Here is a 15164-nt window from a genome sequence, read left to right on the forward strand (position 1 = left end):
ATATGGATAGATTGTGAAATAGGGACACTTACATGGACACTTGAACACTGATGGGGACACTAGCAGAGGGACATTAAGACCTATACACAGTGACATGGGGACTCTCACCCAGAACCACTGACACAAGGGTGCCAGCATTGGGAATGTGAGAAAGGGATGCTGTAACATATGAATGCAACACTAGCAATAGAAAGTGGCACAGCATAAGGGCACGAGCATGAGGCACTGATCTGAGGTGCTGGCACTAGAGCATCGATACTGACACAAGTAAACTACCATGGCAACACAGGACTGGGGTACCAACCAAAACCTGCATTATGAAGCTCACATAGGGATACTGGCACATGAGCACTGATATGGGTACATTGAAGCAGGAACACTGGGATATTGATACAGATACTGGAACACTAGCATAGGTGTGGGAGTCTTTCTCTGCCATGCGGACACAGCCACACACACAACAGAAACAGACTCTAGGGCAGTTAAAGCTATATGGGGCACTCACGCTAGGCGCCACAGCCAATGCTATCAGATATTGGTAATGGAGCAAGAATAACAATGCTGAAGCTGCCAATGGAACAATGGGCACATCCACAGTGTAAAACAGACTCTAGTATCTGGACACAGACAAACCGAGATTGCGACTGACGCTGGCATTAGGAGACTGTCAGTGTAACATTGACACTGGACATGGAGATAGAGGGACAAAGGGCATTGAAACTTACAAAAGGTCACTGAGACTTGGCCAAGAGAACCTATGCACACAAGTGCATGGGCGCAAAGTGTAAGCCAGGGGAACAGATGAGTGGCACTCGAGCCACTAACATAAGAACAATTAAGCCCATAGTCCTAGCTAAATAACATTCTTTAACACTAGTGGCAAGAGGGTGCAACATGGGCAAATACATGTCAGCAATCCTTCCTTACCTTTAATCTTGAAGTCATAAGGCAGCCTATCAGCTCCCACATACAATAGCCCCAGCACTTTCCAAATCCCCAGTGTTGGACTTGGACCTTTTTGCAGGGTCTTCCCTGAACTTTTTGCCTTCCGCCTGTATTTTTACTGACCTGCTGTTGGCTGTTTTATGACTGTGGGCACTTTACCACTGCTGATCAGTGCTAAAGTGCATATGCTCACCCTTTGTAAATTGATGTATGGATTAGTGACTCCATGATTGGCTGGTTTGGTTTACTTGTGCCCACGGCTTGTAAATCAAATGCTGCTGGTGGGCTTGCAGCACTGGTTATGTCACCCACAGAAGCAGCCTGTAAAGTGTGTCTCTGGTCTGCCATTGCAGAGCCTGTGTGCAGTCTGGTACTGCCATGTTGACTGGGCAAGTGCACCCACTTGCCAGTCCATAGACCTTCCCTTTCCTGCATATTAGTCACCCCTGTGGTAGGCCCAAGGGCAGGGTGCATTGTAGGTAAAAGGTAGGACATGCCCTGATGTGTGTGGCATGTCCTGATAGTGAATTACAGTCATTTTCGTTTTTCACTATTGCAAGACTACCTGTTCCCTATGGGCCAGAATGGGCAGTTTGATTATAACATCTTATAATCCTAACTGACTCAGGGAACTAGGTAGAAATTTGAGTTTAGTTTGCCTGAACTGAGAATGATAAAATACATCTTTTAGTGAAGTTGGTTTTAACATTCTGTGTTTGAAAATACCCCTTTTAGAAAGTTGGTATTTTCTTGCCTAACTATCCAAGCCTGCCTCTGCTAGGTTGTGTATTCTTTGTCTGGAGTTTGAGTGACAGGGGATGGGGGATTCCAGGAGACAGGGTGAGTCAGCACATGGCTGAATAGAGCTATCTGCTTGTAGATGGATCCGAATAGGGTTGTGCCTGCCTTCCATAATGCTGGCTTCACCTCCTGTGGTGTGTCTGATTTCCCTAGCCCACACTGTGAAAGGAAAGAAGGAGTCTTGTCAACAAAGTGCCCCAGGACTGTTCAGAACTGGTGTGGACTGGGTACAGGACCCTCTGCCTTCAGAGGAGAAATGATTTGAAAGTATAAATCTTGGGGCCCAGACCCAAGAACTTTAGATCACTTTTGGGAAACAAGAAGAACCTTTGCTGAGGAGAGGAACCAGAGAACCTGAGGAGGAGACTATCCCTAAGCTGAGTGCTGTTTGAGGGATTGGTCTGCAGTGGTTGCCTAACTGCCAAAGAAAGGAGAAAGGACTTTGTGCTACTTTCAAATCAACTTGTGAAAGATCTCTAAGGGCTTGAGATAGAGCTTGCCTCCTGCTGAAGTCTCAGGGACAACAGACTACACCAACCAGCTCCCCTGCCTTCCCTTGCTGGGAATTGAAGTGCCTGCTGTTGAGCTGGGCCTTCTGAGAGACTGTGTGTCGCTGGGAGTTGGAAGCGCGACTCAAGATGAAGAAGCGCATCGCCGCCGCAGCAGTTGTCGTCACATCACTGGAGAAGCGTGCTGCCGCTATCGCCATCGCATCACCCGAAGCGCCTCGCATCACCGGAGAAGAGTGTTGCCGTCGCAGCTGACGCCGTCACATTACCAGAGAAGCATGTTGCAGGGACTGTCACGGCTCAGAAGAATTGTTGAGTCACTGCACGGCCGTCAGGCGTGCATGCATAGTGTTACATCAAGAAGAAGAAGCCATTTTGTTTCATTACACCGGATCTTCATCGCATCACGGCGCTGCTGGTCACATCACCACGGAAGCGCAGTAAGAAACCGAGGCATCACCTTCCCACGTGGAGAAGAACCGACGCATCCCCTACGCAGCAGAAGAGACCCGACGCATCACCGTTCTTGTGTGTAAGGAACCAACGCATCACCTTCCCTGCAACACTTCCATTGTATATCATTACCCATCCAAAGGTACATTGAACTTAAAGTGTCACATTTCACATCTAAAGAGAACTAAGCTATTTCTACCATTTTTTATGTACAGTATTGTGGATTTTTGTCTTTTGTGGTCTTGTGTTAAGTCTATAGAAAAATACCTATTTTTATACTACATCTTGTGTGGTGTCCATCTGTAGTGTTGTCACTGGGTTACTGTATGGGTTCACAAATGCTTTACACACTGCCTCGGAGATAAGCCTGTCTGCTCTTGCCAAGCTACCAAGGGGGTAAGAAGGGGTTATTTTAGGAGTGTACCCTCTTACCCTGACTAGACGCAAGGGTCCCTATTTGGTCAAAGGTGCCAACTAGAGACCCCCAAATATAACACCCAGACTCTGCCATTGTGAGGTTCCAGAATGCACCTTTTGGTTCCCATCATTGGAAGAAGGGCGCTTGTTTTCTGCTTTCCCCGCGCAGAAAGGGGCAGCTTCAATCAGGCTAGGCTTGTGTATGTGGAGGAGAAAAATGGATCATCTTACCCTTGCTGGTTGAGCTTTTTTTCAATATTTAAATTGCACTGCCTGCCATTTGATCAGTCAATCTGCAATCAATGTGCAAGGAGTGGCAGGCATGAGAAGAGACCAGGGCAGAGAGAAAGTCTGGATCCAAGATTAATCATTACCGCTTACTTCAATGGCTTGTGGTCCAAGCAGCGTTTAATTTGTTACAAGTAAATAAGTGCATAGGCCTGAACACTTTCTTATCAACCCTCTGCCAGCACTACTGAATGTTATGGCTTGTTTTCTTATCTTTCTTTCTCCCTTTACTAGTTTTCTCTCTTTTGGTCTGGTTTAAATTCTGATTATGAAAAATAAGTACAGGGCCCCAAAAATTGGATCCAGTGCCCACAACATGTGCAAATTAAGCATTAGTTCCATGACTCTAGAACAATGGCTGGGTGGCTGCCAGGCAGGTTCTTGCTCCCTTGACTAGTGTAAGTGAGCTCATCACCGCAATCACCCCCTGAGCTGTGACCATGCACCACCAAAAACCTATAAATACCTGATTGCCATATCCTGGCTACTGTTCTCTGGAGGTCTCTCCTGCAAAATCCAGGAACTGCAGGAATTCAGTGAAGAAGTGTAGTACTAACTGGCAGTGGAGCCCTGTCTGTGTATGCAACATCTCTGTGTATTCTCTGTGTACTCACAACTAATGCTGGAACTGGAAAAGATTTGCTCCGGGAACCGAGAAATTGTGGGTCAAGGTGTGTCCAGTGCTTTAAATGGGCCGGTACTGAGTACCAGCACTTTTTATTTTTACCAAGCCGAGTGCAGGCACTTCTCCACTGTCAAGGATAGTACCGGTACTCAGGGTCGGACTGATAAGGTGGCACTGGACTGGTACCCGAGGGCCAGCTGAGTGACATTTTTTGGCAGCATGTTGGCGGTTGCAGTCCGTCTGTATTATTCAGTTGTAGCAAGTTACCTGATGGGGCCTGAACGGCCTATTTGAGGCCTGCCACTGGGTCATCTTGTTAGTGGTTGGGACAATGATGAGGGCCTGTCCATGAATAGACATGGACGAAGGCTGGTACCAAGGGCCATTTTCACCCATTGGCCTCCCAGTGGGGTCTGATTGTCTTTCTCCTCTCTCACTTGCCCCTGCAAATCCACCCCCCACCCCACCCACCTGCTGGGACATTGCGTCCATGATGGGCAGGGATGAGGTAGTGGCCTCACTGGTGCCCAGGTGAGGTTGGTGGAGGTCAACTGACCTTTCCGTTGGAGGCCAGTATTGTTCTTCCCCTGATCTCTACCCTGATGGCCTCTGCATATGCTCGGGACCCTGCAGTGCTCACTGTCTGCCACTGCAAGCTCTCCGGCCGTGGGGCCCTCTGCCGAGGGGAGAGGAGGGAAAATGGGGGTGAGTGAAGGTGAAGAGTGAGGAGGAAGGAGCAGAGAGTTTAAAGTACGGAAATATAGAGAGGCAGAATGGGTAAGCGTAGATATAAATATATAATAATAGTTACATTTGTAAAGCGCCTGGTTACACTGAGGCCAGTGTGTCCCCGCGCTGCGGTATCAAAGAAGGGAAACAATAGCAGCAACCAAAACTGGCAATAATTAAGAAGCTGGAAATAAGTGCGTCTTCAGACCTTTCCTAAAGATGGATTCAGAACACTCCAGCCGGAGTGACTGAGGAAGCGAATTCCACAACTGGGCTGCTAGATTACAAAACGATTGTCCAGCCATCCTGGCTCTTTTCATTTTGGGGACCTGCACCCAGGGCCGGACTGGCTACCGGGCAGTTGTGTGTGCTGCCGAGCTGGGGGCTGTTTTCGTTGATAGGGACCTGCGTGTGAAAATCGAAATTCGTTTTGCTTTTTTTATTTCAATGCACACGCAGGTCCCCATCAACGAAATAAGCCCCCACCACAGAGAAATTAGCCCCCAGCTCGGCAGCACACACAACTGCCCGGTAGCCAGTCCGGCCCTGCCTACACCCTGCCTGTTCCCCTGGACCTTAGCAATCTAGTAGGTGCATATGGAGTTAAAAAACCATACAAGTATGCGGGTCCTTTTCTTTGTAAAATTCGATGTCTCACACACAAAGCCTTGAATTTTACTCTTTCCCTAATAGGGAGCCAGTGCAAGGAAGCCAGCGCATTGAAGCACTCTAAGGGAGCATGAGAATTAATCTTGCTGCTGCATTTTGAATGCATTGCAAGCGCCGCAGGCATCTGACAGTAGCACCCAGGTACAGAAGATTGCCGTAGTCCAGGCGGGAGGTTATCAAAGCTTAAGAGATCCAGACGGCTACAGAAAGAGGTAGAGATGCACAGAGAGGGCAGATTAGAAAAAGAAAGAGTGATGGTAGAGAGAGTGATATGATAGAATAGGGGTATAGAAAATGGGACAGAACTAGCTACAAAATGGGAGGGAGGTGAGTGTGGGAGGGATCTCGAGGTTTGAGATGTAAAGACAGATAGTGTATGTTTGAGAGGAACAGAATCGGGACGTATTTGGCAAGGAATGATTGTTTGTTTTTGTGCACTTTTGAATATATAAGGATTGCATCAAATGCAAGCAAGTAGTAACATTAGAATTATTATGATAATAAGAAGCTGTAAATATTACAAAACAAGGAAACATGAACATTTGGTCTTTATTTTGGGAAACGAGTTAACACATTTTGTTTAGATTGATACATTTCTCACATCTTTTGTTCTGTCCCGCAACCGATGTAAGTGCCAGAGTCTCTCTCGCCCTAGAGCACAATAATCATTAGCCTGAAAGTGCAAAAGTACTGTTGATGGCTTGGCACATTCAGGGTTTTAGCTGTTAATCTGCACATATGGAAAGTTTGAGACCACGAACTAGGGAAATACAAGGGCAAAATGAATACCCAATAGAAGTGTTTTTGTATCATCATGTCTCGCTCTGCCTCTAACCCCACCCACTAGCCACGCCCCTAGCTCTATTTAATGAGTACCTGCACTTATTTCTGTCCCATTTAGAGCACTGGGTGTGACAGAGGAAAGGCAGTGGAGTCATGAGGGGCAGAACTTGGAAAAGTGAGTCTGAGAGTCAATGTACATGTTTTTTAATCTGCTGCAAATAAATTGGCCACAAGAGCATATGTGACACTAAATCTGTTCTACCGTATTTAATTCACCAAAAGAGGCTACATTCTAGAATATTTTACATGGTTAAGACATCTGCTGCAGAGATCTTTGTGTACCCGTCAGCAGTAAAATAACTCTAGTAATTTACCCAGTTCTGGGAGAATTCTGTCTTTTGTCCAGTCACAGTTTTGACCCATAAAGTAGCATAGATGGTTAATGCACCTGCTGCAAATCACATGGTGTAAAATGCAGATCACAGATCTGTATTTTATGTAGCTAGGTAATTGGGCTACTGCTTTCGACACAGAGATTATTTTATTACCTCCAGTTTGTAAGTTGCAATCCTTCTAATGTAGCAGTGATGTATTTATCGGCATCAAGGGCCTGTATTCGTACTGTATGTCATGGGTTTAGATCCTCTTTGGATTTTTTCCCAATCTATTGTTATCCAAAGATTCTAACGAAGAGCTAATTTGGGTAGTAATAACGTCTTGTTAATACAGACAACCACAGTCTCTATGTTACGTTTTATATCCTGACTTTGTGCTTCTCCCAACTATTCACCGTTAACATATAATATCTACTAGTTTGGACACATGTGATTCCTACCTCTAATAACCCTCATTGTGCTATGTATCATTTCCTGTACAATGACATTCACTTTTATGATTTATTGTGCCTCTGTGTGTGATGTAAAGGAATCGGACACCCTAAACTCAGATGAGCAGCGCTCTTAAATAATTCAAGAAAAGTAGTAGGTGTCATTTAAATAATTCTTTGTGTAATTACTCATACACACACATAAATCTTGCATTCTTACAGTGCATGCACATCTCTTTCATATGGGGTTGAAAAAAGAATAAAACCTGCCTCCAAGTCATAGTTTCTCTAAAGTACTTGTCAAGTGAAAAGCGCTGTACCTTTGTTTCCTCACATTCTATTGACATCCAGGTAATAGTCTCCAGATAGCTCACAGCTAGGGTGATACTTGAACAAAAGAAGGGCTAACGGCCCTTTAAATCAGGCCGTTGATTGAGCTGCAAGTAAAAAAAATAAGAAAGCCCCCAGGCTGCCTACAGGTGTGCCGCACTGAACTGAATACAGAAGTGCGGGTGCTGCTGAATTGTGTGCTGGTGATGGAAAATGACATCAGGATAAATTCATGATGTTTCCATGGTTTGGCCGGATCCCAGATCCGGTGCAGGAATCGCTGCTGCAACCGGGATCCGCTGGGATCACCCTACTTCGAAGCATGGCTCACAACTGTGCGAATGTGTTTGTTAAAGATTGTTTGTAAAACGCGCCTAGAAATGCTGCATTTGCCACAAATTTCCTCAAAGATGTCTTGATTGAGAACACACAACCACTTATATAACTGCATTTATGTTCAATTCAGTTTTCATCCATTTTACTGGTCGGAAGCGGTTTCAAAACACCAGTTGCCACATATTTCTTTTAAAATTCCCAATGTTAAAGGCGTCCTGGGTTTTTTAAAGCACCGTTTACCTATTAATAATCAAATATCTGTAGAGGTAGAGTAATACAAATACTTTAAAAAATGCTTCAAGCTATGTAGCTTTCTTCAAATGCCACCACATTGATAGCTGTTTAAAAGACATTGTGGTGGGTGGCTCCGAGGCCCCTTTAATGTTATAATTGTGCCTTGGGGAGGTGGAGGGGGTTACCTGCAAGATACCTCTGCCTATGGGCTATGTTGGAGCGCAGACCCCCACACTGACATTCCAGCTGTCACCCCGAGTCCCGCCCCTCGCTGGATGTAGTGTTTTGCGTGTGCTTCATTTACTTTCTTACTATCCACGGCGATTACAGGCTTTCCGACAAGGATCAGTGTTCAAACATCCAGAGGCCTCTGCTCTGGGACATGAATCCCCCCGGGTGCGAAGAGGGAGATTTGCTTTAAATTCTTGGCCTTGAAATGTGATCCTCCGCTAAGCACGGGGCTTCTGTGGACGGTGCCCGCGGCTAATGCCATTACTCCTGGAGTTTCAACGAGGAAAGACTCGCACCCTCGTTGGAGTTTCGATGAGGAAAGGCGCGCACCTTCCTACAATAACTGGATGGAAGCTATGGGAGAGTAGGGACGCATGGTGTACGTCTACAAAGAGTGGCAGGTACCAACGTGGGTCTTGGATCCTGACAATTTAGCAATTAGACATGTTTACACGTTTAAGCGCCGCTTTTCATTTATTGCAGTTGTCCTGATGTCACAAGGTAACTGTTCTGCTTTTTGTTAAATGCTTTAATTGATTAGCCCTGGGGGACGCCGCAGACGATGTCGGTGGCTTCGGATTGGAAAGGTGGGAGGCGGGCGCTCTGGGTTCTGCCGGAGAGGAAGGAGGTGGTCCAGCCAAGAGCCTTCTCTTGGATTCCGGCTTCTAGGAGGCGTTTCTTTAGAGTGCGTGTCGAAGGCGGTTGACAGGTCCAGGAGGATGAGGGCTGATGTTTTGCCGTTGTCTAGTTGGCGTCTGATGTCGTCTGTGGCGGCGATGAAGGCTGTCTCGGTGCTGTGGTTTCGTCTGAATCCGGACTGGGACGGGTCCAAGATGTTGTTGTCTTCGAGGTGGCGGGCCAGTTGCATGTTGACGATTTTCTTGATGACCTTTGCCGGGAACGGGAGCAGGAATATGAGCCGGAAGTTCTTGAGGTCCTTGTGGTCCGCTTTGGGCTTCTTAGGCGTTGATTTTGGCGTGCTTCCAGCTTTCCGGGAATGTCGCTGTTCGAAGGAGATGTTGATGACCTTCCGTAGTTGGGGTGCGATGGCTGCGTCTGCTTTGTTGAATACGTGGTGTGGGCACGGGTCAGATGGAGATCCTGAGTGAATGGAGTTCATGACCTTGCGTGTCTCGTCATTGTTGACGTTGGACCAGGAGGTCAGGTGGTTGGCGCTGGTGGTGTTCACAGGGGAGGTGGAGTCTGGCATAGTCGGGCGGTCGTGGTGTTGAAGATGTCAGCGATCTTGCGGTGGAAGAAGATGGCTAGTGAGTCGCACAGTTCTTGTGAGGGCGGGATGTTGTTGCCGTTGCTGCTGGGGTTGGATAGTTCCTTTACGATGCTGAAGAGCTCTTTGCTGTTGTGTGCGTTGTTATCCAAGTAATCTTTGAAGGAGGATCTCTTGGCTAATCTGATGAGGTGGTGGTGTCTGCGGGTGGCGTCCTAGTGGGCTGTGTAGTTGTCCGGTGTGCATTCGTGGAGCCATGTCTTCTCCAGTTTCTGGCATGCGTGTTTAGAGGTCTGGAGCTCGTCGGTGAACCAGGTGGCTCTCTTGTTTGCGTGGCTGATGGAGGGTTTCTTGAGCGGGGCGAGGGTGTTGGCGCAGTCGTCGATCCACTGTCTGAGGTTTCGGGCTGCGGCGTCTGGGTTGGTGGGGTCGGTGGGTGGTTTCTTGGCGAGGGAGGTGATCAGCTGGTCTTCGGTGACTTTACTTCAGCAGCGGGGAGGCAGCTGTTGGGTGCGGTGGTGCGTGGTTGGTTTCTTGAAGTTGAAATGGATGCAGCGGTGGTCGGTCCAGTGGAGTTCGGTGGTGTGGTCGAAGGTGACGTGGAAGCCTGTGGAGGAGACAGGATCCAGCATGTGGCCGGCGGCGTGGGTGGGTGCGGTGACGAGGTGACGAGTTGTCTGAGGCCCAGGTTGGCGAGCTTGTAGATCAGGGTGGCGGAGTTGGCGTTGTTGTTGTTCTTGAGGTGGAAGTTCAGGTCCCCGAGGAGGATGTAGTCCGTGGAGGCGAGTGCGTGGGTGCTGGCAAGGTCGGCGATGGAGTTGCTGAATTGAGCCTGAGACTTGTGGACAATAGCTATTCCTACTCCGATTCCTTTGGCACGATCCCAGCGGGTGATCTTGTAGCTGTCCGGGATGGCTATGGCGATGTCGGGCACCGAGGAGTCGTTCCACCAGGTCTCAGTCCGGAAGGCCATGTCTGGGGCGGAGGTGTCGAGCAGATCCCAGAGCTCGACGGCGTGTTTGCGTGCGGATCGGGTGTTGAGGAGTATGCAGCGGAGGTGGTTGGGTCCAGTCCTTGGAGGTTTGGTGGTTCTGTCACAGGTGAAGCTGCAGGTGTGGCAGGAGAAGGGTCCGTGGGTCCGTTTCGGGGCGGCCTGGAAGCAGGTGTGGTTTCGGCCGGCGTTGAGTGCGTGGAGGGTGCTGGCGTCGTATTAGCCCTACCTCAATGTAGCAATTAAGAATCAACATTTTCACTGCAACCTGTGAACAATTAGTCACGTGATTTCTGGACCAACATACAAAACAAGTATAATGATAAAAATACAACTATTACATTTGAATACTTTTGATTCACTTTGAGATAACAAATGCAAAGAAGTTGTGGAGGCTATTTAAACAAGCATTGACAATGCCAATAGGTTTAGATTTTCAATTAAAATGCCTCCTCAGTCAGTGATGGGTTTTAGGTGTTGAATAAGTCATTATATATGCACTGTGTCACTCATGTTGGCGCTCATTCATTCGGCTACTGACTCATTCTTGAATTCATCCATTTACACAACCATAATAACCTTACATACAAACTCAACCACATATGAACTATAAATTAAAAGAATAAAAGGATAAAAGGTAGAGAAATAAAACATACTGCTGGCAGGCACATGGATGTATTAACAAATAAAATGAAACTTGGCAGCAGGTAGCTGTCTTGCAATAGTACTGTGCACGGTGTTTCGAGTTTCGAATTTCCCGCGTGGCTGACATGTTTAGAAACAATGTGTTGGCCATTGTGCAATGATAAAACAGTGGTACTATGGACAATACCATTCCATGATGGTGGATTGGTCTAGTGGCATCGCGGGATGTAGTGCACTGCAGATGACTTGAACAGCAGCTGAGCAGCACTGTCAAGTCAAGTCAAAAAATTACTTTATTTGGTATTTCACAACCATAAAGTATACATATCCAAAAACAATTTAAAAGTAACAAACACTTAAAAGTTCCTTTAGTTAAAAATGTCTTTTCTCGTTTTTTCATTTACAAACTAACCCAGTCATTATCGAAGGTCTGATTCTGCTTTTTGAAGCTTGGTCTCTACAGAATTCATAAACTTTACCCCGCGGCATATCAAAATGTTTGAACCTGCTCCCATCCAGCTGGTCACAGCTTGCCTGCAGGTACGGATCTGTAGCATATTAAAAATTGGTTTCAGTAAAATTTTCCTTTCTTCTTTAGAAGACTCACACGTGTACAGGAGGTGACACAAGGTCTCACTGTGATAATCACATAATCTACATCTTCGTTCCTGGTGAGTGACCTTCCATGACGGAATCAAGTCTTTTGAGAAATGGTTGCCCATTCTGAAGGCCATGAATTTTGTTTTTAGTGATAGCCGGAAGTGCGCAGTGAGATAAGGTTGAGGTTTTAGTCGTTTATACGAATTTAGAATGGTCCATGCGTGTCGACGTTTGGCCAAAGTCTTTTGCGTTTAGATTGCTAATTTTTTTAAAGGACGTTGTTTCCGGTGGGTTATTCCAGATCTCCACTATTTTTAGGGTATCTAGTGATGCTCTCAGGTCATAGCCCCATGAGTCAGGTTCCTGTTGGTCATATTGTTTTTTAATTTCTGGCCAACATAAGTTGTTTAAAGATCCAGTTTCCGATAATCTAAATTTCCAGCACCATTTCACTAGAGCTGCTTTCCTCTGGTAGATTTGATTTTGTAGACCAAATTCTAGCCTTATTTGGGCAGGGGCTGCTCCTTTGTATATGTGAAAGACAGTTTTGTATATTCTTGTCTGGAGTGCGTTTAGAGTAGCTGCTTCTTTCCCATGCCATATTTCCAGTCCATATGAGAGGAATGTTAAGACTTGGGCTGTCATTACTTTTAACAGGTGGTCATATGATGGACATTGCAATTTCTTTTGCAAAACCTTGTAAGCAAAGCTCAGTGCTTGTGCCTTTGCGGCAATTGTTCTTTTATGATCTGTGAGGGACATGTTTTTACTTATTGTAACCCCCAGATATTTATAAGCAGTTGTTTCCTCAATGAGTTTTCCTTTTGTTTGCCAATTGAAGGATTTTCCACTGGTGCCCGTCAATCTCACCACCTTTGTTTTTTTGATTTTTATTTCCAGACCTTCTCTCTCGAAATAGTCAGTTAGTTCCGATATTACTCTTTGTAGGCCTATTGGAGTTTGGCTTAAAACTACAATGTCATCCGCATATTGGAGGCACTGGATGCTTTCATTGGCCAGTTTGGACGGGTGTCCATTAACATTCTTGAGATGATCTTTCAAATCGGCCAGATATATATTGAAAAGGCTTGGGGAGAGCACGCAGCCTTGTTTAAGGCCATTAGTTATTTTTTGTTCAGCAGATATTCTTCTTCCATTACCCAATTTTACCTTGGCCCATGTTCTGCTATATAAAGCCATTAATGTTTCCGTTAGTGCCGGTGGGAGACCCATGAGATCCAGTTTTTCCCATAGTCGTTTTCTGGGAACTCGATCGAAGGCGGATTTCAGGTCTATATAGCAGGCTATTAGACCGATCTTCTTTTTCCTTGCTCCTTCGATTAGTAAGGACAGGGCTGACAGATTGGTTAAGCAGCCCATGCCTTCCCTAAAACCGGTTTGAAAGTTGGGTATTATGTTGTGATCTTTTATCCATTGTCGTAGTAGAGACAATATGCAAGATGAAAAAAGCTTTGCCTCCACATCGATTAGGGCTATTAGTCTGTAGTTACCAGGGTCCATTCTGCATCCACTTTTAAGGAGAGGGTGGAAAATGTTTCCTTGCCAAGATTCTGGAATCTTTTTTTCCTTATAAATGTGGTTAAATAATGGAGTCAGGTAAGTTGCCCAGAAGTCGATGTCATATCTGAATAAGGCATTAGGCATTCCATTTGGGCCAGCTGCTCCCTCCACTTTTAATTTCCTTATTAGGCCGGTTAGCTGTTTGGCAGTTGTCAAGGGCGTTTGATCCTCTAAGGCAGTGCCTTCGGGCTGGTACTTTTTCCACTGTCCCAGGGTTTTTTCTTTTTGTTCTTGACCTTTTTTTGGGTAATTAGATGTTACTGAGTTAATTGGGGGGCTCTGGAAGTTATACAAATTGTCGATATATGCAGCCCATGTATCTTCACTTATTCCTATGTTATGTTGATCACCAGCTCCTTTTGATAATTTATTTATGATTTTCCAAAATTCTCCACTGTTTGGTAGTTTGCTTGTTCTTAACAGTTCTATCCAAATTTCCTCTATGTAAGATGTTTTTGCTTTTCTGCAATCTTCTTTATATTCTTTCCTCATTTTTTGTATAGCGGTGTGATCTACTTCTTTTCCTAATCTTTTTTCTGCGGCCATTTTTCTTAACTTTTTCGAAATTTCTCTTTTCTTATCTCTTAGGTTGAAATTATACCACGGATCTTTGTTTACTTTGTATCCATAAATTACCGGAGATTTTACAGCGAATTTTCCTAGTACAAATTTATGTAAATTCTCCCAATTTGTTATGGGTGATTGGTTTATTATGGCGTTCGTGAAATTTACGTGTTCCAGTACCGAGTCCATAATTTCTTTTTTTATATTGCCTTTGCTTTTGATTTTCTTCAATTTGTATATCTCCGGAATCGCGGTTAGAAATTCTAATTGAGTTTTCTCTTCGATGTTTTTCCTCATTATAATCTCTTGTGGGGAATGGTCGCTCTCTGGTCGGATTTGGATTCCGAAATAATCTATGCTCTTTTTTAGTTCATTGCTTATTAAAGTGAAGTCGATTATAGAATTCCTTTTGCCACTGGTAAAGTTGGTTTTGGCAGGTATATCTCCCTCTGTGTTTCCGTTGAGGATTATTAAACCTAGAGATTCCAGTTTGCCCTAAATGTTATGTGATTTATCCTTGGTCGTATTGGCTTTTATTAGGGTGCTGTTGAAGTCGCCGGAAAGAAATATCTCATGAAATTGATAAGTTTTGCGTAGGGATATTATCAAATTTGCTAAAGTTAGTGCTTTATTCTTTTTTGTTGTCTTATCTGGGTGGATATATATATTTATAATTATTAAATTTCATCCTGGACTTTTTTTACTTGCTTTTGACTCGATTTTGACCAGTTGTAACCAATTTTCCCCTACATCGAGCAATTCGGTTTTCCAGTCTAGGTTGTTCATAATAAAGATAGACAGGCCACCCCTTGGGTGTCCAAACTTTGCCAGTCTTTCTGCCAGTGTGTGGTGTTCCTCGTATCCCATAATTTGCTTCGGGGTTAGATTCCATGTTTCCTGAAGTAGTATTATTTCGAAATTACTCAGGTAGTCTATTGTCTCTTGATCTTGGGACATTTCTTTGAAACCGTGTACATTCCATGAGCAGATCTTTATTTTTATTACTGGCTTTGAGATTAATTTGATATTTTGTCTTTGATTTTTTAGTGCCAGTTTCACTACATCAGGATCGATGAGAATTTAGTGCCTGAGCTACCCAAGGCCAGTCCTTGTATTCCTTCTGACGCTGGTATTCCTGCTTTGTTTTGATACTGATTAGATCTTGTTCGGGGATTGTTTTATTTCTTGCTACCATTAGGATTGATTGCGTTTTTTCCTTTGAATTATTAGATTGGGGAAATGTGTTACTTAACAGTGGGAATGGATATTTTATTGGGGTGTGACGCTCTAGAGTTATTCCCCATTCTGAAAAGTAAGTCCTAGTTGAAAAAATAAGATCTGCTATTTCTTTGGATCCCCAGGTGGTTCTACTTATTTCC

Source organism: Lissotriton vulgaris, chromosome 3_1 (genome assembly GCF_964263255.1).
Source record: "Lissotriton vulgaris chromosome 3_1, aLisVul1.2, whole genome shotgun sequence".
Taxonomy (NCBI): Eukaryota; Metazoa; Chordata; class Amphibia; order Caudata; family Salamandridae; genus Lissotriton; species Lissotriton vulgaris.